This window comes from Odocoileus virginianus, chromosome 27 (assembly GCF_023699985.2).
Source record: "Odocoileus virginianus isolate 20LAN1187 ecotype Illinois chromosome 27, Ovbor_1.2, whole genome shotgun sequence".
NCBI lineage: Eukaryota > Metazoa > Chordata > Mammalia > Artiodactyla > Cervidae > Odocoileus > Odocoileus virginianus.
In genome coordinates, this window is record NC_069700.1 from 40,245,132 (window position 1) to 40,271,256 (window position 26,125).

Below are 26,125 nucleotides of genomic sequence, written 5' to 3' on the forward strand. Positions count from 1 at the left end.
TTAACCCAGAACATCTCTGAGGGGCCACTGAGCTCCAGAGCACCCCGTGGGATTGGCTGAAGCCTCAGTTGCATCTAACCAAGCCCCCTTTCCTCTCTGCCCAATCTTGCTTCCTCACTCTGTAAAAAGTTCTGCTCCTAAGAGTACTTCTCAGAAATGACCACACACACCCATCGAACCTTTGGAGAAATTCCAAAGATGGTGGCAGAGTGCAAGGATGGAGCGTGGGAAGAAGCACGGCAAGAATGTGATTTCCTGCAAATCACATCTCCGCATTCAACAACTAAATGCATCCCAGCTTAGAACAAAAGTGTGTGTTAGAGAAACACTGAACCTGTGTCTGAAACATCCTAATACGTGCTCAGACCCTTGACTAGAGCTGGAACTCAGTTTGCAAAGGTAGGTGGTCCTGAAGCGTTGTGGGCAAATGGAAACTTTGTAAATTGAATTAAATATCAAGTGCATGGTGGAAGTTTGGTATTCTACAGTGAAAAAGGCACGGAACTGTTTTGTGGACTATCACTTTAATCACACCAATTTTTCTATGTTGGGTTTTCTGTATTAGCATTTACTTCATTTTTATAAACCCATTCCACTTTTTTATAATTCCATGTGTGAAATTACAGCACATTGTCATCAATTTGGGGGCTTCGATTCTTAGTAGATTTCCTTTGCATCAACAGATAGGAATCTCAGCAGATTAAGGGACTCTGGAGAAAGATATGGATGCAGGATCGTTGGATACAGAGAACAGAGCAAAAAAACATCTCAAGAGAAGAGATTTTTGACCAAGTAGTGTTTCTCTGGTAAACAAACAGGAACAGAGAAAGAAGACAATTTGCTCTATCCAGGGATGGTATTGATAACACAAGGGTAGCAGGAGGACATCTCAGCAAGAAAACCAAGAATTCTGGGAGGATAGTCCTTGCATGGCTGTTTGCAACCCCAGGGGTCAGAAGGGCTTGCTGGGTGGGAAAGCAGATAGGAAGCCTGGTGCTTGGGGGAGCTGGGCCCCCATTTGAGAGCAAGAGACAGGCTCATGATAGCGATCTACTTGGTCATTTCACGGTTTGTGAGTCATGCTTACATTCATTTTCTTCCTACTTTCCTGGGAAGGTGAGGTTTCTGATGTGCGTTTTCTATGTCATTCAGGGTTCAGCAAATATTTCTGGTATTTTAAACAGAGAGAATTTCATATCAGGGAGTTGTTACGCAGGAGATTTCAGAGTAGAGAGGCCTGGAGTGGGAGAGAGAGGCATCTTTGCGGTCATTCGCAGTGAGACCCTGCTGCCCCTCCCTAGAGCTTGAGGGGAAAGGACCGGGTTTGCCAGGAAGAAACTGGGGCCCAGTGGTTCTTGCTGCAAGAGCAGGGCCCGCGGGAGAGGCAGCCACCGCTGCAGACAGTGCCCGAGGCAGCCGAAGAGAGGGCAAATGCCCTGCTTCTCCTCTCCCGCGCCAGCGCCTCCGTCAGGGCCTCCCTCCGGCTGAACTGAGGCAGAAAACAGAGGGCGAAGGAGGCTGGGGGCCGCGCCCCGCGTGGCACCGGACGGGCTGCGCCTCAGCGCCCTTCTCTCCAGGACACGTCCGCCTTCTCCGTGGTCTCGGGGAGGCTCTGATCCCCGCCTCCCGCCTCTCCAGGCTTCCTCACAGCGGGGTCCCAGCGGGCTCAGGGGTCCCAGCGGGCACAGCTGGTGGGGGCAGGGGCAGATGGGCAGTGGGAGGAGAGGTCGGATTACCCTTGCCCGCCCTCCCGCTGCTGTGCGGCCGCATCCTGGCAGGTCACCCATGAGGCTGGCGGCCTGTCCGCTGTGGCTCTAGGTCCCACGAGGACCCCCGGGACAGCCGTGGTTCTGTCCGCTGCCGGCCTCTGCATGTCCGACCATCCCGGATGGTTCTGATCCTGTGCACACCTGTGTCCGCGTGCCTTTACTCGTCGCCTCGCCGGAACGACTCGGGCTGCATTCTGTTTCTTGCCAGAGCTCTGGCTGGTGTCCTGACCTCCTGCAGTCTTTTCCAAACTCCTTGCAAGTGTCATGCGCTCCCCCTGCCTGGATCAGCAAACGTGGAACAACAGCACGAGCAAGGAAGCCAAAGGCGGTTTTATTTCTGGTTCCATCACTTGGTGACTGGGTCACAGGGTGGGAACCTCCTGAGCTTCAGTTTTCCAGTCGAAAAAGGGGGGCAGGGATGGGTTTCAGGTGAACTAAGTGGGAAAAATCTGTCCTGACCAATGTGTTCCAGGCCTCCTTCGCCTATCACCAAACAGGGTCTCACATTCCCTACATATGCAAATTTTTATGGCAGGAATCCTGTCATACTTGGTTGCAGGCAATGAACTCCCTTCAAAGTATTTCCAGCTATCTCTAGAAGCTCCTGAAGACGCTCTCTTGCCACCCTGCCTGTGCCGATGCTGTTGAAGGCCTCCCCCTTGCTCTGTGCTCCTGCCCCGTCTCCCACACGCCCACTGTCTGCTGGCAAGGCCACTGGGTGCTGCTTGGTCAAGACTGGAGTATCTCCAGGGTCACCGTCCACCATGAGAACACGGCCCACGAGGGGCAGCTCCCTGAGAGCCTGGTCCTCGGATGCCTCTCTGTGGCCTCGCGCTGGGGGAGGGGACGGGCTCCACTGGCTGGAAGCCGTCTCAGCCCCGAGCGCAGAGCCTCCGGCACTTGGTTTCACATCAGAACAAAACAGCTCAGAGAGCTTCTGGACCTCGCTTCCACCCTGTCTTCTTCAGGGCTATCATGGCAGGGCTAGGTGGAGATGCACGCTGTGCCATCTGCCCCACTATTCTCTATTCTCCCCCGTCCTCAGCCCTTCTCACCCCCTCCACCCCCTCTTTCCTCTTCCATTTATCAAACTGAAGCTGCCATACGTGTCAACCACTGTGGGTGGGGTGGGAGGTCAGTTAGGGAGGCAAGGTCTAGATGCCTTCTGTTTATGAGCCGGAGTCCGCGCCAGTGATGCACAAATGATTCCTGGTACAATACTGGCACACGGTGTGACCTTATAATGGTAGACGCTATGACCACAGAAATAGGAAATCCCATTTCCTGCCATTTAGATGTTGCCAGCTCCAATACTTTGGCCACCTGATGTGAAGAACTGACTCATTAGAAAAGACCCTGATGCTGGGAAAGATTGAAGGCAGGAGGAGAAGGGGACGACAGAGGATGAGATGGGTGGATGACATCACCGACTTGATGGACATGAGTTTGAGCAAACTTTGGGAGATGGTAAAGGACGGAGAAGCCTAGAGTGCTGCAGCCCATGGGGTTGCAAAGAGTCGGACACGACTGAGCGAGTGAACAGCAACGAGGTTTTTCAGGGTTCCGTTTAAAAGAACTTCTTACAAGAATCTGTTCCCACGAAGTGTTCTCTGCCTGTGTTAGCTTCCCAGGGCTGCAATTACAACTTACCAAGAACTGGGTGGCTTAGAACAACAGAAATTTATCCTCACAAGTCTGGAGGCTGTAAGTCTGAAATCGCTGTGTAAGGGATTCATTTTCTCCCTGTCGCCTCTCCCAGGCATCCGCTGGTCTCTGCCGCTCATGGTGCTCCCTGGCTGACGGCTTCATCCCTCTGCTCATGCCTCTGCACCGCATGCCATCCTCCTCCTGGGTCTCCGTCACTCACAGCTTCTCTTTTCTTCTTCTTCAGTCACAGCAGATTAAGGTCCATATCAGTGACCTCACTTTAACTTGATTGTATTTGCAAAGACTTTATTTCTGAGATACCAGGGGTTAGGATTTTAACATATTTTTGGGGGGCAGGACATGATTCAACCCATAAGACCCTCCAATCATCTAAAATTGAATGGCAATAATCTTATTTCTCTTCTGACAACCATAACAGTCTAGCTTATTTTATAGTAATTTATCTTTTTATTTCTTCCTACAGCACTGAACACTCCAAAGAAGAAACTGAAGTCGCCCAGTCGTGTCCGACTCTTTGTTACATGGACTGTAGCCTGCCAGGCAGCTCTGTCCATGGGATTTTCCAGGCAACAGTATTGGAATGGGGTCATCATTTCCTTCTCCAGGGGATCTTCCCGACCCAGGAATCGAACCCGAGTCTCCAGCATTACAGGCAGACTCTTTACCATCTGAGCGGCCAGGGAACACCCCAAAGACAGAATCTATTTCTGATCCACTTCCATGTCTCTGACAATACCTACCTGGCCATAGTAGGGTTACTAGTTAATAAGTCACTGGGCTCCCCTACGGACTCATGACCGATCCATCAGGCTAGAGCATGCCTCCACATGCTTGGGACACGTATTTCTGATTTCCTTGTGTTTTCAACCCTTTGGTTGATTTCTTTTCTTAAAAGAATATAGGTCAACGAGTTCCCTGGTGGCCTCCTGGTTAGAGTTGGCGCTTTCACTGCTGTGGTCCAGGTTCAGTGCCTGGTTGGGGAACTAAGATCCCATGAACTGAGAACTGTAGCCAAAAAAAGAATATAAACTAGAAGGATGGTTTTGGACAGCTGAAATAGCTGGTTGCAGTCTGCCTGAGATGGTTAAATATTTATTCTTTCTGGAAGTGAACAGGGGGCTTCATGCTACCAGGAAACATCATTTGTTCTCAGTTCATGATGCTTTTTTCTTCATTTCAGTTTTCAATGTTCTGATGATGGGCTTAGTTACAGTTGCTATGGGAGTATTTTGATATTTCCTGCAGTGCTGGGTGGGGCGGTGCCTGGAGACATTTTAGCGTGGTTTCTGACACTGCCCAAGCTGGGGTTGCTTCATTTGCTAGTTTTCTGGCCTCCTAACTGGTTGTCATCAGGGGAAAGATGCATGTTTATTTTTGTCTCCTGATTTATCATAGATTTTTTTTTCACATTGGTTCTGGAGTGCTCATCATCTTAAATAATCAACCCATTATTTCACAGACTGTAATGACAGAAACAGCCGCATTCTCTTGACATTGAATAAATTGATAAACAGATGCAGTCCCTCTGATATCAGTGTGGTGAGGGGCAAGCAAAGCTTGTGAAAGCACTTGAACTCTTTTAAGGATGTACAGTTTAAGAGCTGAGCTTGAGGAATGGTTGGAGAGAAAACTGAGCTGTCTAGAGACTTGGATTCTGGTCTCTTCTGTGAAAGGGAAGCAGTAATAGTGATACATGTCCTGCTTGCTTGATAGGATTGTTATAAGGATAATATGATTAATGTCTATGAAAGCATTTGTAAGCTTCACAGTGCTATAAATGCTCACAATATCATGTGCATCACAGCAAGTAGACTCTCAATAGTCTTGGTTCTGCCTGTGACCTGGTGAGTGGGAAGCAACTTAAATATCCCATGAAGACCTGATTTGGCCTCTTTCCTAAACCACCTGAGCAAACAGGCCATCTCACAGCATTTCAATATCATTTTGTATGTTAACCTTGTCTATTCTTTCCTCCTCTTTTATTTAGGGGAGGGAAGGGATAATGTCACTTTTATTATTATATTGAAAAGGAGGAAAAATCTTGATGGTTTGGATATCTTTTTTCAAGTTAGTTGTTTAATATACAGTTTCTGTGATGCCCCTGTTGCTTGTTTGGCATGTTGGCATGCACCATTATAATGTTACTTCTCTAAAAATTGTGTTTATGTGTGTGTTTTTAATGTACTTTGTTTTAGGATAGACACTAAGTGACTTACCAGAACACATTTTAGGCATGCAGACTCTGATCATTCTAGGGAAAGTTCTGAATGTGTTTAGTGATGTATTTTAGTTTTTAAAAAATCTATCAATTTAGTCTAGAGATGCTCCAGAAACTGATGTCATTGCAATTCAACAGAATTTTTATAAAGAATTTCCTGCCTGACAACTCTAGATATATTTAATATGCAGCTTCTCTTGTCTCATTTTCAATTTGCTCCTTCAGAGTCAGTCTTGTGTGTTGAATGCAATTGGTTCCCAGACACTGACTCATTTTCAGAATACGAGTACATTTTTTTTTTTCCGATTGACTTTTTCCTGCCAGTACGTCATCCAACTCTTTTTAAAATACTGTCAGAATGTGGTCAACTCATCATTAGTAGGGAACAGGCTTTTTGCCTACTCTTACAGAAATAGCATGAAGTCAGATAATTTGATTTTTTAATTATAAGGAAAAAAAAGAAAAGCCAGAAACCTAACTAATTTCCAAGCCTGGGACTACTATTCTAAGATGCTTGAACAAATGAGACACCCAGAAACAAAAGCAAGATCTGTAATTTGCATGGTTTTGAGTAGAATGCAGCAAATTTTCCATTTTACTTTGAATATAAAATAGCTGTAATATGAGTCAATATAAATAAACTAAGGAGCCAAGGCTTCATGGAAGATGACAGCAGTTTCATGTGGGCAGACAAGTGTTTAAGCATCTTGACATGAAAACTTGGCCATATGCTCAGGACTATTTCTCTGTATTTAGAATTTTGGTGCAAATTCCATCTCTGTATCTAGAAAACAAACCCAGAAGTCTTACTAAGTCAAGAATAAACAACTCATTTTACTTAGGTTCTGATAATGTCAGCTCTAAAAATACGCAAATTTTCAGTTCTACTAAATCAAATAATCCCCTTGACCATTTTGCAGCCATTATTGATTACTGGGCTGACCTCAGTGGCCACTTGTTTAAGATGAAGTCTAAAGTTAGCTGAATGTACAATATGTAGGGGAGATCTGATTCAACCACATGGATAATTCATCTGCAAAATGTTCTTCATAAATTACCAGGGAGAAGGATAATTTGTGGCTGTTGAATGATCAGTTTACCTGCCTCCTTCTTCCTGTTTACTTCACCTGTGTATGTAGCCTTTATTAGAATAATATTTTGTAGGGTAAAAATAGTTTACCTTGCCTATTTATAGAAAAGTTTCTATTGTCCAGTTCAAAACTTTGAAATAGGTATAGTAACACCTCTAAAACAATGTAAGGTTGTTGTGGTGATTAGTGGGATGATGCAAAGGATTGAACACATTTCTGGCATATAGTAAATGCTCAATAAATCTTAACTAGCGGTGGCAAGAATACACAGAAGAACTATACAGAAAAGATCTTAATGACTGGGATAACCACGATGTGGTCACTCACCTACAGCCAGACATCCAGGAATGTGAAGTCAAGTGGGCCTTAGGAAGCATTACTACGAACAAAGCTAATGGAGGTGATGGAATTTGAATATCAGACCACCTTGCCTGTCCACTGAGAAACCTGTATGCAGGTCAAGAAGCAATAGTTAGAACTGTGCATGGAACAACATACTGGTTCCAAATTGAAAGAGTATGACAAGTCTATATATTGTCACCCTGCTTATTTAACTTCTTTGCAGAGTACATCATGTGAAACACCAGGCAGGGTGGATCACAAGCTGGAATTGAGATTTCTGGGAGAAAAATATCAACAACCTCAGATATCCAGACAATACCACTCTAATGGCAGAAAGTAAAGAGGAACTAAAGAGCCTCTAGATAAGGGTTAAAGAGGAGAGTGAGAAAGCTTGCTTAAAAGTCAACATTCAAAAAACTAAGATCATGGCATCTGATCCCATCACTTCATGGCAAATAGAAGAGGAAAAAGTAGAAGCATTGACAGATTTTATTTTCCTGGGCTCCAAAATCACTGTGGACAGTGACTGCAGCCATGAAGTTAAAAGATGCTTGCTTCTTGGAAGGAAAGCTATTACAAACCTAGACAGCATGTTAAAAAGCAGAAACATCACTTTGCTACAAAGATCCGTATAGTCAAAGCTATGATTTTTCCATTAGTCATGTATGGATGTGAGAGTTGGTCCATAAGGAAGGCTGAGTGAGCACTGAACAATTGATGCTTTCAAATTGTGGTGCTGGAGAAGACTCTTGAGAGTGCCTCGGACTTCAAGGAGATCAAACCAGTCAATCCTAAAGGAAATCAACCCTGAATATTCATTGGAAGGACTGATGGTGAAGCTGAAGCTCCAGTACTCTAGCTACCTGATGTGAATAGCCAACCCAGTGGAAAAGACCCTGATGCTGGGAAAGATTGAAAGCAAAAGGAGAAGGGAGTGCAGAGGATGAGATGGCAGAGGATGAGATAGCGTTACTGATTCAACGGACATGAACTTGAGCAAATTTCAGGAGATGGTGGAGGACAGAGGAATCTGGTATGCTACAGTCCATGGGGTCTCAAAGAGTCAAACAGGACTTCGGGACTGAACAATAACACCAGTTAGTACCTCTGCTGTTAAAGATGGGACGTTGAAAGTCATTGAATCTTTGGCAGCCTAGTTCTTTAGCCATGAAAGATAATGTCTCAGTATGAGTCTGGAAATGCTCTTCAAATGAATATATGACCTCCACATGCAAAGTAGAATTTAAGCAATTACCCTCATTAATTAATCAAGATACCATTTACCTTACTGGTTGATACATGCTTTGGAGAAGAATTTAATGCACGAAGGTTTCTTTGTGGGTCTTAGTCAGTCAGTCGTGTCTGACTCTTTGCGACTCCGTGGACTGTAGCCTACCAGGCTCCTTTGTCCACTGAATCCAAGTAAGAATACTGGACTGGGTTGCCATTCCCCTCTCCAGTGATCTCCCCGACCCAGGGATCAAACCTGGGTCTTCTGCAATGCAGGCAGATTCTCTACCATTTGAACCACCAGGGAAGTCCACACAGGTTTACTTTACTTGGATATTACTTTTGTTCTCATTTGGCAGTTCTTTGGGTACTCATTATTCACTAGGACGGAATAAGAATTTGGGTGCAAAAAGCTTATTTGGGAAGTGACACCAGCTAACGTGATCATGGAGGGGGACGTGAGGCTGGCAGAAGAGGAGTGCCACTCGGGGCACCTTGGGGAGCAGTCACTGCAAGGTCAGCTGGGCCCAGCCACTGGGGTCCCCCGGGACAGTGCTGCACCCTGTGAGTTTCGAGCAGCCTTATCCATCTAGCCCTGCACTGTTCAAATCTCATCACTTTCCACACGTGGTACCATGTGAGGAAGTTTGGGAAGTGTTGCTATGAAGGACAGCCGACAGAGATGTGGAGTCCTAACCAGGACTGGGGAACACCTGAGTTAAGCTGGGGGGTCAGGAGGTGTGAGGTTGGGTGGAGGCTTAAAGGCTTTGTCTACTTGGAAAACTTCTGGGAAAGAGTAATTTGGGTAAAACCAGGGTCAATGGGGGAAAACACAGGGAGGCAGGTACAAGTTGCCGTCAGAACTGTCTCAGAGTGAAACGGACCACTTGTGAAGGGCAGTGTGTTGGCTCATTTGATTCTAGAATAGTCTTGGGGATTGAGACCTTTACTTTTTTCCTCAACCCCCAATCAAACTATACTATATTAGATGAGAAAAAGGACATTTCAGAGGTTTATACTCACCCAAGGTCACAAAGCTAGTAACAGCAAGCACATGGATTAGAACTTGAATTATTTGTGTTGGTGCCTGTTCTCCTTTCTTCATTCCAGACCAAACTTGTTTTCTCTCCCAGGAAGTGTTCAGGCAGAGACTGGTTGAATACCTGGAAATCAGGAGGGATTCTCATACCACGATAAAACAGTAAAATGACTTCCAAGTTTTCTGCCATTAATGATTCTGTAAATTGGTAAAATAACTGTCCTGTGCTAAGCCCTCAATATTCCTTCCTTTAAGAATTGTTTATTTCTTAAGAATTTAAATTCTTATTTTAGTGGATTGTTTTGAATTACCTTTTATTTGATACTAGTAACACCTGTTTTGTTAACTGTTTCTACTATTCATTATTAGCATCTCTCTCTAAAAGTGTTAGCTGCCTAGTCATGTCCAGCTCTTTGCGACTCCATGGACTGTAGCCCGCCAGGCTCTTCTGTCCATGGGATTCCCCAGGCAAGAATACTGCAGTGGGTAGCCATTCCCTTTCTCAGGGGATATTCCCCACCCAGGGATCGAACCCAGGTCTCCTGCATTGCAGGTGGATTCTTTAATGTCTAAGTACCAGGGAAGCCCCAGCATCTTTCTTTAAGGAGACTGACATATGCTGTTTGAATTAGTTTAGGGAACCAGAGGTGATTACAAATAATGCAGTAAGAAAACTTGTAAATTAATAAAGGCTAGAAATGGAAACACAAGAGAAATCCAGATAGAAAATGCAGAAGAGCAGATTGTACTGGACTGCGTCCGGGAAAGATGTGAGAGACCCGTGAAGGGAGACTGGAGTGAGAGGCAGGCGCTGAGCCACAGGAGCTGGGCGTGTGCTCGCGGCTGTTTGGGCTTGAAAAGAAGACGCTTCTTGTTTCTGGCTTTGCAGTTTACGCGAGATGGATTTAGAAGAGCCCAGGGAAAGTTATTAAAGTGTTGGGGTGGGCGGAAGAACCTGTGAATCAGGCAAGCTGTCACTTCCTCCGATTCCTGGTTGAGAGCGCGGCCTCTCCCTCCCGGGTCCAAAAAAGCGGCTTCATCTCGCTTTCCCTCCGAGCCCGCCGGGTGGTGCTCCAGCTACTGCCCTCTAGTGGGACTTAAGGATATTACACTAGGACCAAAGGGAGGATGCGTTCTTTTGAGCTCATGTCAGTGTTTCAAAGATCAAGGCTTTTAAAACATCCTGCGACATGAAAATGTCTATACACAAAAGGTGAAAAAAATGCTACCTCATAGTCAAGATTAACATTGTTGGTGGCAAAGTGAATTTCATCCAATAATTTTTTCTATTAAGCTTTAAGAAAAATTTAATACACCAGGTTCTTGAGCATTTATGAGGATTTTAACTTATTATATCTTTTGGTTGCTAACACCACTAAGAAGTTGTTTTTCCACGTTTGTACATAGTCTTTCAATTTCATCTCCAAAGTGGATAAGTCGTGGATTCTGTCAAAGGCAATGAAAAAGAAAAAGAGAAAAAGGCAAGCATAATGAAATTCCACTTGTGAGACCAAGAAAACAAGACTACAGTTAAAAGCAGAAGGTGTTACTGTGCCTAAGTTTGTAGGGCTCGCCCTTCACAATCCAATAAATCGAGAGAGGAGGTGTTGGGGCAAGGAAAAGCAACTTTGTTCAGAAAGCCCTCAGGTGGAGAAGATAGTGGTCTAGCATCCTAAAGAAACATCTTATCGAGTTAGAATGCAGGCTTCTCTTATACTGAAAGGGGAGGGGGTACGTTTGGTTGTTGCAGACTTCTCGGTGCTGGCCAGACTCCGGAGGATATGCAGTAATCCTTTGTTCTTGCATCTGTCCATGTAGGTCTGGTCAGGTTGCTCCTGTAAACCTCCACAAGACAAGTGTTGCTCTCTGATCTGAAACTTCTTGTCTCTGCGTGAATGGGAAAGCATTATACCTTTAAAGGTCAGAGTCCTGAAGATGGGCTCTCCTGTATATTCCAGGCTGCAGGCAGCTCTCCTTTACAGAAAGTGCAGAGCCAACACTGAGTTCAGACTCAGGGTTAGAGCTAAAGGAACAGACGCAGCGTGGGCTCAGGTTCGCTCTTCTCTGCCACGTTCCTGCTGGGTGGTTTCAGACCGCCTGAGGCACAGTCTTAGAATAATTTTTTTTTTCCCCTCCCAAACCCAGTCATGGATCAATCCAAATATTTGCATTCTCCAGTCTTGCACTTGAACTGCCAAGCTGCTAGAGAAGCATCACAAAGCAGGGCTTCGCTTTGGTGTCATGAAAAGCCAAAGTTTTGTACAGAGGGTTGGAATTTTGGAGAGATGGCAACCTAAATGCGTTCTTCCTCGCTGTCATTGTCGCCCCGGCAACGGCTTCCTCTGAGCCCCTGGGTTCCTGGGTCTGACAAGGCTGGAGGGTGCCAGCTCCTTCTGAGTCCTCATGAAGAAGCCAGTGGACTTGCCCCCCCAGGTCCCACCTGGAACTCCTCTTCACTGCCACCCAAGTGTAACTAAAATGTCCATAGACCTGGGGTTCCTAATAATAGTACTGAAAACAATCCACACATCAGTTAGTAACAAAGCAAATTGATGAACTGTGATATATTTGTGCAAGTTACAGCAGTGACAACTGCATGTTTCCCATGAAAATGAGCAAGTATTATTTATATACAACAGGAATTTAATAACTGAAATAATTCTATATATAAACACACTCATATACATGCACATATGTAGTAAAAAAAAAAGTGGATAGTAGCTACTTTTAGGAACAGAAAAGCATGTCAGGGGCAATACATACAGGGGCTTCAGTTATAACTGCAAACCTTGATTTGTGAGCTGAGTGTTAGGTGGAAACATGATCGTTAAGATACAATGTACGCGTTTTTGCATGTCTCAAACAACTAAAAGGAGAACAGGGGAGAAGAAGGAGGAGGAGAGGTGATGAGGTAAGATGAGGAGGACATTAAGAGGGGAGGAGAGAAAAGAAAGAAGACCAACTTGGGAGGACCAGATCCAGGAACTCACAAGCCAGTGAGGTCCATGGGGTTTATGGTTTAGGCAAGAAGTTACCATCTCAGAGACTCAGTGCAGAAAGAGGGACCACCAAGAGGAGGAGTCTACAGCCAGAGTGTGTGACTGCTAGGAAGTAAGACACAATAGAAATGGTAGGAAGGCACCTTTTCAAATCGAGCAGGTTCACGCATTCAACGCGTATTGAAGATTTATTCGCTGTACGTGCCCTGCCCTCTTTCAGGACACAGCAGTGGACAAAAGAACCAAGAATGTACCCCGACAGGGTTGAGGTGTCACAGGTGAATTTGTTCTGTGCCCAACTTGTGAACTTCCCACCTGGCATCCAAGCAGGGAGGGAGATGGATTTATCCTGAAAATATGCACTGGACACTTTAGAGATGATGTGTTCGCACATCAGTGAGTGCTGGGGAGATGGGTCCCTGCCTTCAAGGAGCTCACAGTTGGCTAGGGAGGACCGTGTGTGCACTTACACTTTGCAAGCAGGGTGCTGGAGGGATGCACTAGATACTGCGGGAACTCAGAGGTGGAGGGGGTGCTTCTGCCTGGAAATAGAGTTGATGGTCTTGCAGAAAAATGGTGGGAATTGATGTTGTGGTCTGTGCAAGCATTGGAAAAGAATTTCCAGACATGAGGCAGAATGAGAGGGAAATAAAGTTTATGAGAGTGGGAGACGCTGTTAGAACAGCAGCTCAAGGGAGATCCGACATTGAACAGGGGTCCTTAGTCCACTCTTATCCCCAGGGTACAACGAGTGGGATAGGGGTCTTGCTCGTCATTTGCTGATTGGATGAGGCATGTACACTGGGTGGGGAAGAGTAGGGCAGATTCCTTCTCCCCAGTGGAGGGAGGGGAGACAGATTATACTGTTCCATTAATAGTTTACAACCTGGGGGAGAAGGACGATAAGGGTCTGGGTTTTCCATTCCTGCGTTCCAAGACCCTCCTTGGTTATCTGCTCTTTTGTCCTTGGCTCACCACAATTGAGTCAGTTACTCATTAAGTGGATTAAAGCTTCTGCTTGTGGAGCATATATGTAAGGTCAATAAAAGCTTCTGCTTGTGGAGCATATATGTAAAGTTAGCTGCATGCACCAGGGTTTAAGACCAGAAGTTTACTCCATGGCTCAAGACATCTCTTTCTCTCTCTCCCCCCAGTTTTACTGAGATATAATTGACATACAGCACTGTATCAGTTTAAGGTATATAAATAATGATTTTACTTACATCATGAGATGATGACAACAACAGCTTTAGTGAACATCCATCATCTTATATAGATACATTAAAGAAATAGAAAAAATATTTTTTCTTTGTAATGAGAACTCAGGATTTACTCTCTTAACTTTCATACATAATGTACAACAGTATTGTTATAAAGTCCACGTGAGCTCTGCTCGCCACTCAATAGGCCAATAAATCCAGGAGATGAAGTGTTGAGGCCAGGAATATGACTTTATTCAGAAAACTGGCTGACGGAGAATTTGGCAGACTAGTGTCTCAAAATAACCATCTTGTCTGGGCCTGGAAGTCAGTTTGCTTAATGGATCAGAGATGGGGGAGATGAGGAAACAAAGTAGAAAGACCATTTAATTCTCACAGATATCTCCTAGGCAGGGGGATGTGTCAGTTTCATTTTTTACAGCCATTTCACAGGTCATGTGAAACGGAGTATCTTCTGCCACATCAATGAGCAAGGATGTCACAGTCATCTGTGATTCTGGCCTTCTAAACATGACATTCTGAGCCAGGCGGACAAGTGGCACTGCTCTTTACACAAGAAACTGAAGGATGTCACAGTCATTCACAGGTGGGCAGGGTCAGGTTTCTCCCTGTGAGCTAAACAAAGACACTTTAACAAAGACAGTTGAGTGTCAGGCAGAGAGGGGGAGGGCTCCTGGAGGCAGGTCATTATGCATGCTTATATAACAAAAGCGTCTCCCTGAGAGTGAGAAACAAATTCAACGGAGTCAAATTTAACCCCTCCCGATTACATCAATTCTCCCAGTCCGTGAGTGTATCTTTCCATTTATTTGTATCATTTTCAATTTCTTTTACCAGTGTCTTACAGTTTTTGGACGCTTTTTACCTCCTTTTAAAAAAAATTTATTTTATTTATGTTTGGTTGTGCTGGCTCTTGGTTGCTGCAAGGCTTTCTCCAGTTGAGAGCAGGGGCTCCTCCGGTTCCCCTGTGTGAGCTTCTCACAGCACTGACCTCTCCTGTTGCGGAGCGTGGGCCCTGGAGTGCCAGGGCTTCCGTCGTTGTGGCTCCAGGGTGCGAGAAAGTGAAAGTCAAAGTCGCTCAGTCGTGTCCGACTCTGCGACCCCATGGACTATACAGTCCAGGGAATTTTCCAGGGCAGAATCCTGGAGTGGGTAGCTGTTCCCTTCTCCCGGGGATCTTCCCAACCCAGGGATTGAACCCACATCTCTTGTGTCCCCTGCATTGGCAGGCAGATTCTTTACCACTGCGCCACCAACAGCTATGTCCTAAAATGTCTCATTAACAAAATCACATCAATATCTGTGACATTCAGAGAGACACGATATATTTATTATAAAATGTGGACATGATGTGTCCTTGCTCTTGCTTTCTTAGGAGGTATGGGTGAGGGAGTGTCTTCAGCTTGGACAGGATCAAGCGTGTCAGCAGTTGGGGAAGGAAAAGGAACCACTCTTTTCATCAACGTTGCTCTGGAGCTCTGTGGGGTATTTTCCCCTCCCTGAGTGACAATTGTATTGATGCATGAAGTAAATAAGAAAATACTCTCTATGTGTGCATTTATTGATGATTTTTTATGCTTTCCACTTGCCAGTTATGTGCTGGGGGCCCCAGGGGCAGGACCTGAACCATTCGTTAGAAACGATGCACCCTGTAGTGTTTTTTCTGCTGCTCAAAGGGATTGTCGTTTGTGAAAACCCAAGCCCAACTCACTGAAGCCACGGTACTAGACATCTGGCTTCCAAAATGGTTTAAAACTCCTGTTTCCAAGTCCTGTCTTAAAAAAGACTTGAGTTCAGGAAGGCTTTTGGTAGGGGGAAAATACCCATTAGAGCTGGAAAATCTTACTGTTTCCTTTACTGGTTTCTCTTCCTCTATTTTTTAAGACGTCTGGAAACTGCATTCTGTAGGCGTGGGAGGAAAAGTTAATCTCTGTTTCACTTCTTTGCAGCTCCCAGATAGGGTAATTTGCTTTCAAGCGGCAGAAAAATAGCTGAGGGAACTATTGGAGAAGTTTCTCTCACCACTGTGAACACAGAAATCTTTTGTGGGTGAGTAAGTGCAGTGCCCTTGGGAGAATTTCCAGGAATTTATGACTGCTGGATTTATCTACTCCAGGGAAGATCCAGTCATCCCCATTTTGGAGAACTCTACGACTAGACTGAGGCAAGTTTCCCTTTGCATATAGGGAAACTTAGGAGAAAGTGGGGTGGGGTGGGCTAGAGGGAAACTCATGAATATTGTGAATGAAATTTGTGTCATTCACAGAAAATTTGAGGCCCGTCATCCTCTGTGCTCAGCTCCAAAGTGTAAAGTCACACAGAGGCCTGTCTTCCAGGAGCTCAGAGATGAATGGGTGAGACAGTTCATGTGATGCTTGGGTTGAGTGGGTCTCAGGGGAGATCTCAGCTGAGTCCTGAGCGGGGGTCCTAGACTGAGAGAGGTGGGGGAAAGGGCCTTCAGCTTGTGGATAGCCCCCCGCCTGCAGATGAGGCAGGCCGGGGCCTCCGAGTGGCTCAGGATGACCACAGGGAGGAGGAAGTTGAGGCTGCAGAGAGAGGGGCAGCCCCGGAGCCCCGAAGCCCCTTCTCTGCTGGCTGAGGAACCAGACACCTCCACAGCAACGCGGGGGTCCTGACTGAGGAGGGGGCTTTCCAAAGGGGCTTATTTCTGTAGACTTTATATTTTATCTTCCAAAATTTAAAAATTCTCATTGGAGAAACTGTGGCGGTGGGAAAGGATTCAAGAGAAAATATAAATCAGCTCTAATTTCACCACAGAGAGATCACCATTGCTAGTATTTTGGTATACATGGTGTAGAAGTTTTTGCATGTTTGTGATCATTTATATATAAAACTACATTTTTCTTTTTCCATTAATACTAATTCCTGGGTATTTTATTGCTTTCTATTCTTTTTTCTGAATAACATGTGAAATGGGAATTGCCTGGTGGTCCAGTGGTCAGGATTCTGCACTTTCACTCCTGCGGACCTGGGTTTGTTTGGGAAGCTAAGATCTCTCAAGCTGTGGGGTGTGGCCTTAATAAATAAATACATTAATTAATTAATTTTTAAAATGTGAAATTATTTTAGATTTAGTGAAGGCTGTGCAAGAGTTCCTGTGTGTCCTTCACTGAGCTGTCCCTACTAGCATTTTACCTTCTAACTCTCATCTCTGTCAGATGTCTTTAGTTCCTTCCCTCAGTGCACGGCTTCCAGGGGAGTGCTCACTCGCTAAGATGTTGATTAGTAATATGCTCAAGCTTCTCCTTTTAGTTTAGAAAAGCAATAAAACAGAGTTTCTGCATGATCTTGACCAGTTTACCCAGAGTCTGATCCAACATTTTACTGGCATTGCTCAAAGCCAATACAGAATGATTTATGATCTGTTCTAAAGTCTTGGGGTAAATCACTCTGTCCTCACTGATCATCCAAGGAAAGCAATAACTTCTGGCAGAAGTCATCACTCACGATGGAAACAGCCATCCCCAAACCCAGTCCTGGACTCTGTACCTTCACCATCCAATGTGAGCTCTTCCTTTGAAAAACGCACTTAGTAATTTTTTGTTCTCTCTTAGGACCATTTTCATGGTGTGTGTGTGTGTGTGTGTGTGTGTGTGTGTGTGTGTGGTGTCTATGTGTATTTCTTACCCTCTTCATTTTTACACAGTGCCCAGAACAGTATCCAGTTATTACATGATAAATAAATTTTTTTCATTTAAATTTATTATTTCTACACCCTGTCCCTTGGAGAAGTCATGGAGGTTCACAGCTTCTACAGATATATTTTAGTAATACATTTCAGTATGTAAATTCTGCGATCTCCAGCTGCTTCCTGACTAGTTCCACATTAATAATCTAATTCATAGTTTAGATCCAGTAATTAGGTCTAGTAATCTACTTTATAATTTGCACATTATGAAAGAATTACACTGGGAAACCCCTCTCTCCGTCTCTCCCTGTGATAGGCTGAGCTGCACCCCCCCATACTCAGAAGTTGAAGTCCTAACCCCTAGTACCTGAGACTATGACTGGAGATGGGGTTCTTGAAGAGGTGAATGAGGTAAAACGGGGTCACCCGGGTGAGCTCATGACTAGAGGCCTCAGTAGGAGGAGATTAGGATGCAGACAAGCGCAGAGGGGAGACGGCTTTCTGCAAGCTGCTGAGAGAGACCTCAGGGGAACCAGCGCAAGTGACACCTCGATTTCGGCCTTCTTGCCTCAGAGCTGTGAGGGACCACCTTTATTAAGCCGCCCAGTCTGCGGTGCTCCTGGGGCGGTCAAGCAGAGTACACTTGCTTCACCCAGAGTCTGAGCTGGCTCTCCCTGGGCGCCTCCGCGATTCCGCCGCCTGCTAACCCCCTCTAGGCGCACATGCTTGAGGCCCCTTTTCCAGCTCGCGGCCCCTCTGATCACCACTAAATGTGTGCTGTGCGTTTTTTCTCCCTGGCACTGGCACTGCTGTTGTTCCAGGCCAGCTCAGAGCTGAGCCTCAGTTAACAGTCTGCATGCGTTCCTCTTCATACACAGATCTCCACCTCGGCTTTCTTTTTTGACACGCGGCCAGATGTTCCCGGGGTGCATCTCGCCCTGAACGATCACCGTCAGACCACACTTTAGCTCACATCATTGCCTCTGCGGCGGCGCCCTTTCTCCCGTTCTCTGAGGCTGCTCATCTGTGGCTCGGGACGTGTAAGCCCACGTCTTCTTGCTCACTTCTCATTTGACCTTTACTTCTGACTTTGATGTATGCCCTTAACATGCCTAGTCTCAACCTCGTTCTGATCTATCTTTCTGCTCTTTTTCTACACCAGCTATAGTGTAGAGCAGGAATCTCCAATCTTTTTGGCACAAGGGACTGGTTTCATGGAAGACAACTTTTCCACAGACCAGGGGAGTGGAAATGGTTTTGGGATGATTTACGTGCATTACATTTATTGCGCACTTTATTTCTAACCTAAGCCACCGTTGATTTGACAGGAGGTATCAGTTTACGATAGGCTGGGTACCCCTGGTTTAGAATATTAAATTAATTTTGACTACCCCCTGGTGCTTCTAACCAATGAGGTGTTTCTCCTTGAAACCTACTACAGATACAGGTGGCAGATACTGACAATTCACAAAGGGTCACGTTAGAGGTTTTGGTTGAGCCTCAGTCTTTTATTATCTTTGAATCTTTGGGAGAGTGGTATAACATTTTTCCGGTCTCAACTCTAAAGTGAAGTTTGCTGTTCAGTTGCTAAGTCATGTCTGACTCTGCAATTTATCCTTTGCAAGAAGAAAAGCCTGAAGATAAAGACAGATGAAGCCAAAAGTAAAACTTCTATTTGGGAGAATAGCTCAGCTAATGGACATTATAAGGCCCATGGATAAGTGGATTTCCCTTAAATGTTTGGATGTCAAATAAGATAAACCAGCTGCACTTTGCTGCAATATTGCCAAGTTTAACACATAAAAGGATAAATTGACTGGTTTGATCTCCTTGCAGTCCAAGGGACTCTCGAGTCTTCTCCAACACCACACTTCAAAAACATCAGTTCTTTAGCACTCAGTTTTCTTTATAGTCCAACTCTCACATCCACACATGACTACTGGAAAAACCATAGCTTAGAGTATACAGACCTTTTTCAGTAATGTCTCTGCTTTTTAATATGCTGTCTAGGTTTGTCCTAGCTTTTCTTCCAAGGAGCAAGCATCTTTTAATTTCATGGCTGCAGTCACCATCTGCAGTGATTTTGGAGCCCAAGAAAAAAAAGTCTGTCACTGTTTCCATTGTTGCCCCATCTATTTGCCATGAAGTGATAATATGTAGCTAAATGAGCAAAAGCAGACTCGAAAGAGTTTATATAGTGTGACTATTTATATATATATACACATAACATATATAAATATACATATATAAACACACATTGTACATATATAAGTAAACTTCAGACATTTATACATTTCCATTAAAAACACATGGAGGCAGAGGTGGCCAAGATGATGGAGTAAGAAGACCCTGAGCTCACCTTCTCCCGTGGACACATCAGAATCACAGCCACTTCCAGAGCAACGACCTATGGAATGACTAAAGACTAGCAGAAAAAATTTTTCCACAAATAAAAGATATAAAGAAGGAATCACAATGAGATAGGTAGGAGGGATGGAGATTTGGTCTAATAAAGACTGACATCTCCAGGGACGTGATGTATAAATGGGAGGAATTTGACAATTGTAAGAGGTTCTCCCCAAGGAGTAAGAGGCCCAAACCCTCCATTAGGCTCCCCAGCACAAAGACCCTAATTGAGGCGATGTGCTCACAGAATAGTTGCCTTTAAAAACCAGCAGGACTTATGTTGGAGAACCAGAGGGCTATAGGAAATAGAGCCTCTGCTCTTAAAAGTGTTAGTTGCTCAGCTATGTCCGACTCGCCAGGCAAGAATACTGGAGTGGGTCTGCTCTTAAAGGGCATGTCCAAAATCTGACATGCTCTCAGTCCCAGCACAGAGGCAGTGGCATGAAAGGAGCCTTCTCAGACGCACTTGCTGATCTTGGAGAGCCTTCTCGAGAGGCAGGAGACATCTGGGACTCCTCTTGGGGACAGAGTTGCTGGTGGCAGCTATTTTGGGAGCTTGATCTACTGAAACAGCACTGGCCCTGTCAAATGCCATTTTGGAACGTTCCCTCCAACCTAATAGCACCAGGGACCTGGCTCTGCCCACCAGCAGGCCAGCACCAGCCCCAAGCTCCCGCTGAGCTGTGGAGAGAGCTGAAGAGACCAGTCCCATCCTCTGGAGGGCTCTAGTACCCCACCCTCCAGGACAGCACAAGACATGGTCTCACAACTCACTGGGCCAGAGGCCAGCCCCACTCACCAGCTCTCTCACGTAGTTGGCCCTGCTACAACAGGGCCCAGTAGGGGCACCCACAGAGCGGATAGCTCTGGTGACCAGAGGGAAGTATGCTGCCGGGCCCCTATACAATGCCACTGTGTGATGTCTCCTATAAGGCCAAAATTGAAAAATGTAACCAACCCACCTAATACAGTAAACACAGAGAATTAGGCAAAGTGAGAAGACAGATGAATAGGCTTCAAACAAAGAAAAAAGACATAACTTCAGTAAAAGAGTTAAATGAAGTGGAGATAAGCAAGTTACCCATAATGAGTTTAAAGTAATGATTATAAAGATGCTAACTGAACTTGGGAGAATAATAGATGAACACACCAATAACTGTATTAAAGAATTAGAAATTAGAAAGAAGAACCAAACAGAGCTGAAGAATACAGTAACTGAAAGGAAAAATAACCAGGAATAACCAGAAGGAATCAGCAGTAGCTTTGATGATACAGAGGAATGGTTTGATGATCTGGAAGATGGAGCAGTGGAATCATGCAAGGATAGAAAAGAAAAAACAATTAAAAAAAAAGAGGACAGTTTAAGAGACTTCTGAAACAACATCAGGTATATTAACATTCACATTAGAGGCTCCTCAGAAGGAAAGGAAAGAGAGAGCAAGGGGAAGATCACTTATTTGAGGAAATAATAGCTGAAAATGCCCTAATTTGGGAAAGGAAACAACATTCAGGTCCAGGAATCATAGAGATTCCCAAATAAGACAAACTCAAAAGAGATCCACACCAAGACACATTATAATTAAAAGGGCAAAAATTAAAGAGAAAAACCTTAAATGCATCAAGAGAAAAGACCAGTTACATACAGGAGAACTCCCATAAGACTGTAAGCTGACTTTTCAGCAGAAACTTTGCAGCCAGAGGGAGTGCCATGATATAGTCAGAGATGAAAGGAAAAAATGTACAACCAATAATACTCTTCCCAGCATAATCTGATAGTCTTATCTGATAGTCTATACTCTGATAGTCCTATCACCTAGATTTGAAGGAGAAATGAAGAGTTTCCCAAAAAGGCAAAAGAGTTCAGGACTATTAAACCAGCTTTATTAGACATGTTAATGGGACTTCTCTAAGTGGAAAAGAACTAGCAATAAAGAAGTTATGAAAGGAAAAATATCATTGATAATTGAAAACATCCAATAAAGGTAGTAGATTAACAAAATATTAAGCTAGTAGAAAGGTTAAAAGACAAAAGTAGTAAAATCATCTATATCCATATCATATCCATATCAGTAAGTGCTTAAAGGATGCACAAAATAAAATACGTAAAAAATGATGTCAGAGACATTAAACGTGAGGTGAGAAGTAAAAATGTAGGATTAGAATGCATTTGAGATAAACTACTTAAAATAATCACATGTATGTATAACTTGTCTTGGTAACCAAAAACCAAAAAGCTTATCAAATAAATACACAAGCAAAAAAGAAAAAGGAATCCAAATATAACACTAGTCACTAAATCACGAGGGAACACAGCAAAAGAGGAAGAAACAAAAAAGAACCACAGAACCTGAAAACAATTAAAAAAACAGCAATAAGCACATACCTATCAATATTCACTTTAAATGTAAATGGACCAATCCTTCAACTGAAAGATATTGAGTGGCTGAATGGATAAAAACCCAAGACCAACACATTTCCTGCCTACAAGAGACTCACTTCAGACCTAGAAACACACATAGACTGAAGTGAGGAGATGGCAAAAGGATATTCCATGAAAATGGGAATGAAAAGAAAGCAGGGATGGCAATATCTATATCACAGAAAACAGACTCTAAAACAAAGACTGTAACAAGAGAAATAGAAGAACATTACATAATGATAAAGGGATTGACCCAATAAGAGTTTGTAGCAGTTGTAACTGTTTTGTACCTCACAAAAGGACCTAAATACATAAAGAAAATATTAACAAACAATGACAATAATTGTAGAGAATTTTAACACCCTGCTTACATAGATGGACAGATCATCCAGACAGAAAATCAGTAAGGAAACACTGGCCTTAAATGCCACTAGACAAGTCCCTAGAATCAGACACACCTAGATTTGTAAATGTCACCTACCAATACCAAAAAGAAAAGTTTGACAAATTACCTAACCTACATTTTGACAAATTATATAACCTTCATCAATTCAGAGCAAGCAGAGATTAAAGATAAGGCTCCAGACTTCCTTCCTGGGAAGATCCTTTAAAATGCCCTCCAGCAAAACAAAGAAGTGAAACATGAGAGGAAAATACAGGGTTCAGAAAACAGAGGAGGTAAACTAGGTCAGCAGGTTGGAAAGAATGAAGTGGGTAGTTAGCAGAAACAAGACCAAACAAAAGCATGAAAACTGCCAAGTCTGGAGGAAGATGTACAGAAAGCGGACAAGATAGGCTGTATGGTGTGAATGACTACCTGGACACGAAATATGAAATAATAGTTAAACCAAATTCAAAGAGGACATCAATGAATTTGAAGAAGAAACTCACCAGGGGATTTTAAGCAAGAGTCAGAATAAGCGAGAAGCTGGAGGCATTAGGTTTTGGTGAAAAAAAACTTAATGATTATTTTCCCAAACAGCAGAATATACATTCTTTTCAAGTGCACATAGAACTTTCTCTAGTATAGACTGCATGCTAGGTCACAAAATAAGTCTCAAGAAATTTAAGAAGACTGAAATTGTATCATGCATCTTTTCCAAACACAACAGCATTATGTTAGACCTCAATTAAAGAAGAAAATTGGAAAAAAAAAAAAAAAAGACAAAGACGTGGAGGCTAGACAACATGCTACTAAACAACCAATGAGTCACTAAAAAAAAAAAAAAAAAAAATCAAAGTGGAAATCAAAAAATACCTGGAGAAAAATGAAAATGGAAATGCAATGATCCAAAAACTATGGAACACAGCAAAAGCAGTTCTAAGAGCAAAGTTTGCCCTTAGTGTAAACTAAGAGCAAATAGTGATACAAGTCTACCTCTGGAAACAAGAAAAATTTTCAAATAAAAAGTCTACCTTTATACCTTAAGGAACAAACAAAACCCAGGGTTAGTAAAAGGAAAGAAATAATAAAGATCAGAGCAGAAATAAATGAAATAGAGACTAAACCTCAGCAGAATAGAACAATGAGCTGTGAACTTGCTCTTTGAAAAGATAAACAAATTGACAAATACTGAACCACACTCAACAAGAAAGAAAGAGGGCCCAAATAAATAAAATCAGAAATGAAAAAGAAGAAAATACAACTGACACCACAGAAATACAAAGGATCTCATATAATACTACAAACAATGAAATGCCAATAAAATTGAAAACCTAGAAGAAATGGATAAATTCCTAGAAAAGTGACATCTCCTAAGACTGAATCAAGAAGAAATAGAAAATATGACAGATTACCAGTGCTGAAATTGAATCAGCAGTCAAAAAACACCCAACAAACAAAAGCTCAGGACTAGCTCGCTTCATGAGTTCTACCAAACATTTAAAGAGTTGACACATATACTTCTCAAACTATTCCAAAAATTGAAGAGGAGTGCTTCCAAACTCATTCTAAGAGGACAACATTACCCTGAACCAAAAGCAGACTAAGACATCACAGAAAAAGAAAATGACAGGCCAAAATCACTAATGAATATAGATGCAAAAATCCTCAACAGGATGTTAGCAGATGAATTCAACAATACATTAAAAGGATCATACACCGTAATCAACTGGGATTAATTGCAGGGATGCAAGGATGGTTCAACATTGGCAATTCAATCAACATAGTATATCACATTAAGAAAGTGAATAATAAAAACCACATGATCATCTCAATAGATGTAAAAAAAGCTTTAACATCCATTCATGATTAAGGGGAGTTCTCAAAAAGGGTATAGAGGGAACATACCTCAATATAAGAAAGGTCATATATGCCAAACCTACAACCAGCCTTATACTCAATGGTGAAAAGCTGGAAACATTTCCTCTAAGATCAGAATAAGACAAGGATGCCCACTCTTGTCACTTTTATTCAACATCATAGTATGAGTCCTAAATCTCTCTTCTGCCAAAGGAAATAACCGGCATTATGAAAGACCAGTTATATATTTGATTGATGGCATACTATGGTTAGAATTACCAATCTTAACTTTGTTCTTAATGAACTGACCAGTTTTAGGGAAATAAAAAGAAAGTGCATGGAAGCAATAAAAGAAAGTACAAATTTTCCAGACACTAACAGAAGGACTGTTTCTCTCCTTGCTTTACATCTCTTCTGGGTGGCAATTTTTATTTGCTGGAATCCTGGTGCTCATCCTCATGTGAACAGGTCCACAGGCACTTGTACTCCTCATTTAAAAAGTCATTTAAAAATGCATCAATTCCTTCCCACAAACGTGCCATCTATTCTTTGATTCCCCAACACACCCCAAAACAAAACCATCCTCTCCAACACCCAGATTAAATAACCTGTAAGAAAGAATAGAACGGTGGCCCCAAATTTTTGGTGGAAAGATATAATCCTGCCCAAATTGTACAACTTGAATTCAATCATAAGGAAAATTGGGCAAGCTACAGTGTCACTGGCCAGTCCTCCTCTCAAGTTCCAAGGACACAAAGGACAAGGCCCAGGAACTGCCCAGTGTAAAGGAGACCGAGGAAACAGGACAGCTGTATGGAATATGGGATGCTGGATGTAGAAGGCGGATGGCAGCGGGACCGTGTCTTTGGGGTCAGTTGATGAAGGCTGATAGGTAGTTTTTGGTGCTGGTTTGTACTTTTTAATAAGCCTGAATTATTTCAAAGTGAGAAGTTCAAAATGTAAATATCAGGTAAGATATATATCAATTTGCAGACTGGCACTCAGTACTGGCAGAATGACAAGACGTAAGGGCTGCGCAGGAAAGGGAGCGGCTGTGGGGAAGCGGGCACCTGCCGTTGTTGGGGAGGTGGCCCCGGAGGCAGGGCTGGACCAGACCCGAGAGGCATGGACTCTTGCCCTGGAAGCAGAGTTTTAGCAGTGACAAAAGTGGGCCTTCCTGCAATGCAGCGGATTTCTCTTCATTCTCCTCTCCTTCCAAATTATAAGAAGCATTTTCTTCTTTTAAACAGTAAACACTGTCATTTTATTAAGCTATTCTCATTGGCGTAAGATAACCATCAAGTCCGAATTCATACATTGCTATGGAAATTAAAGATAATGTACAGAAAGTATTAAAATAATGTTCAGAAAGTGCATTTTATCATAAAATACGGGAATCGTAAAAAACACCACCAAACAAATTAGAATTATTTGGACTCTGTGCCCTCTGCCCAGCTTCCCTGTCCTGTTCTCCCATCTGTCATCAGGCACTGCCCACTCCGCTTCACACGAGTGAATCCATTCCTGGGATTGGAATCAGAAGGCCTGGGTTCTTGTCCTGGTCTCATACTGTTGATACCAACCAGGATTCTTGGCCTTCTTCTCCAATCAATAGAAATTGACCAGATGCCGGACAAGAGATTCAGGCAAGCCTTTATTGGGGCCTTTGCTGCAGCAGTGGGTAGTGAGAACAAACAGGTTCCCTTGCCTGTTTGCTGCCTCAGGTGGGGGGAGCAAGCTGGTTCTTTACATGGGGTGAGGGTAGGGGTATGTCCAGGTGGGGCTGGAGGAGGGGCTTAGGTAGTTTGCCCACCCCTTTGGTGGCATTGGGGG

The 26,125-nt window shown here is 43.6% G+C and overlaps 1 long non-coding RNA gene across 1 annotated transcript in view; it reads right to left on the reverse strand.

Annotated features, from left to right (window-relative positions):
• Nucleotides 1–517: 517 nt before the first annotated feature.
• The window catches only part of LOC139031470 (uncharacterized), a 52,831-nt gene continuing 27,223 nt past the window's right edge, over nt 518–26,125 (reverse strand). The window contains exons 2-4 of the long non-coding RNA XR_011483971.1: nt 9,342–9,481; nt 7,074–7,193; nt 518–2,048 (exon numbers count right to left, since the gene is read on the reverse strand). This is a non-coding gene — a long non-coding RNA (uncharacterized lncRNA). The remainder of the gene's footprint in view (nt 2,049–7,073; nt 7,194–9,341; nt 9,482–26,125) is intronic.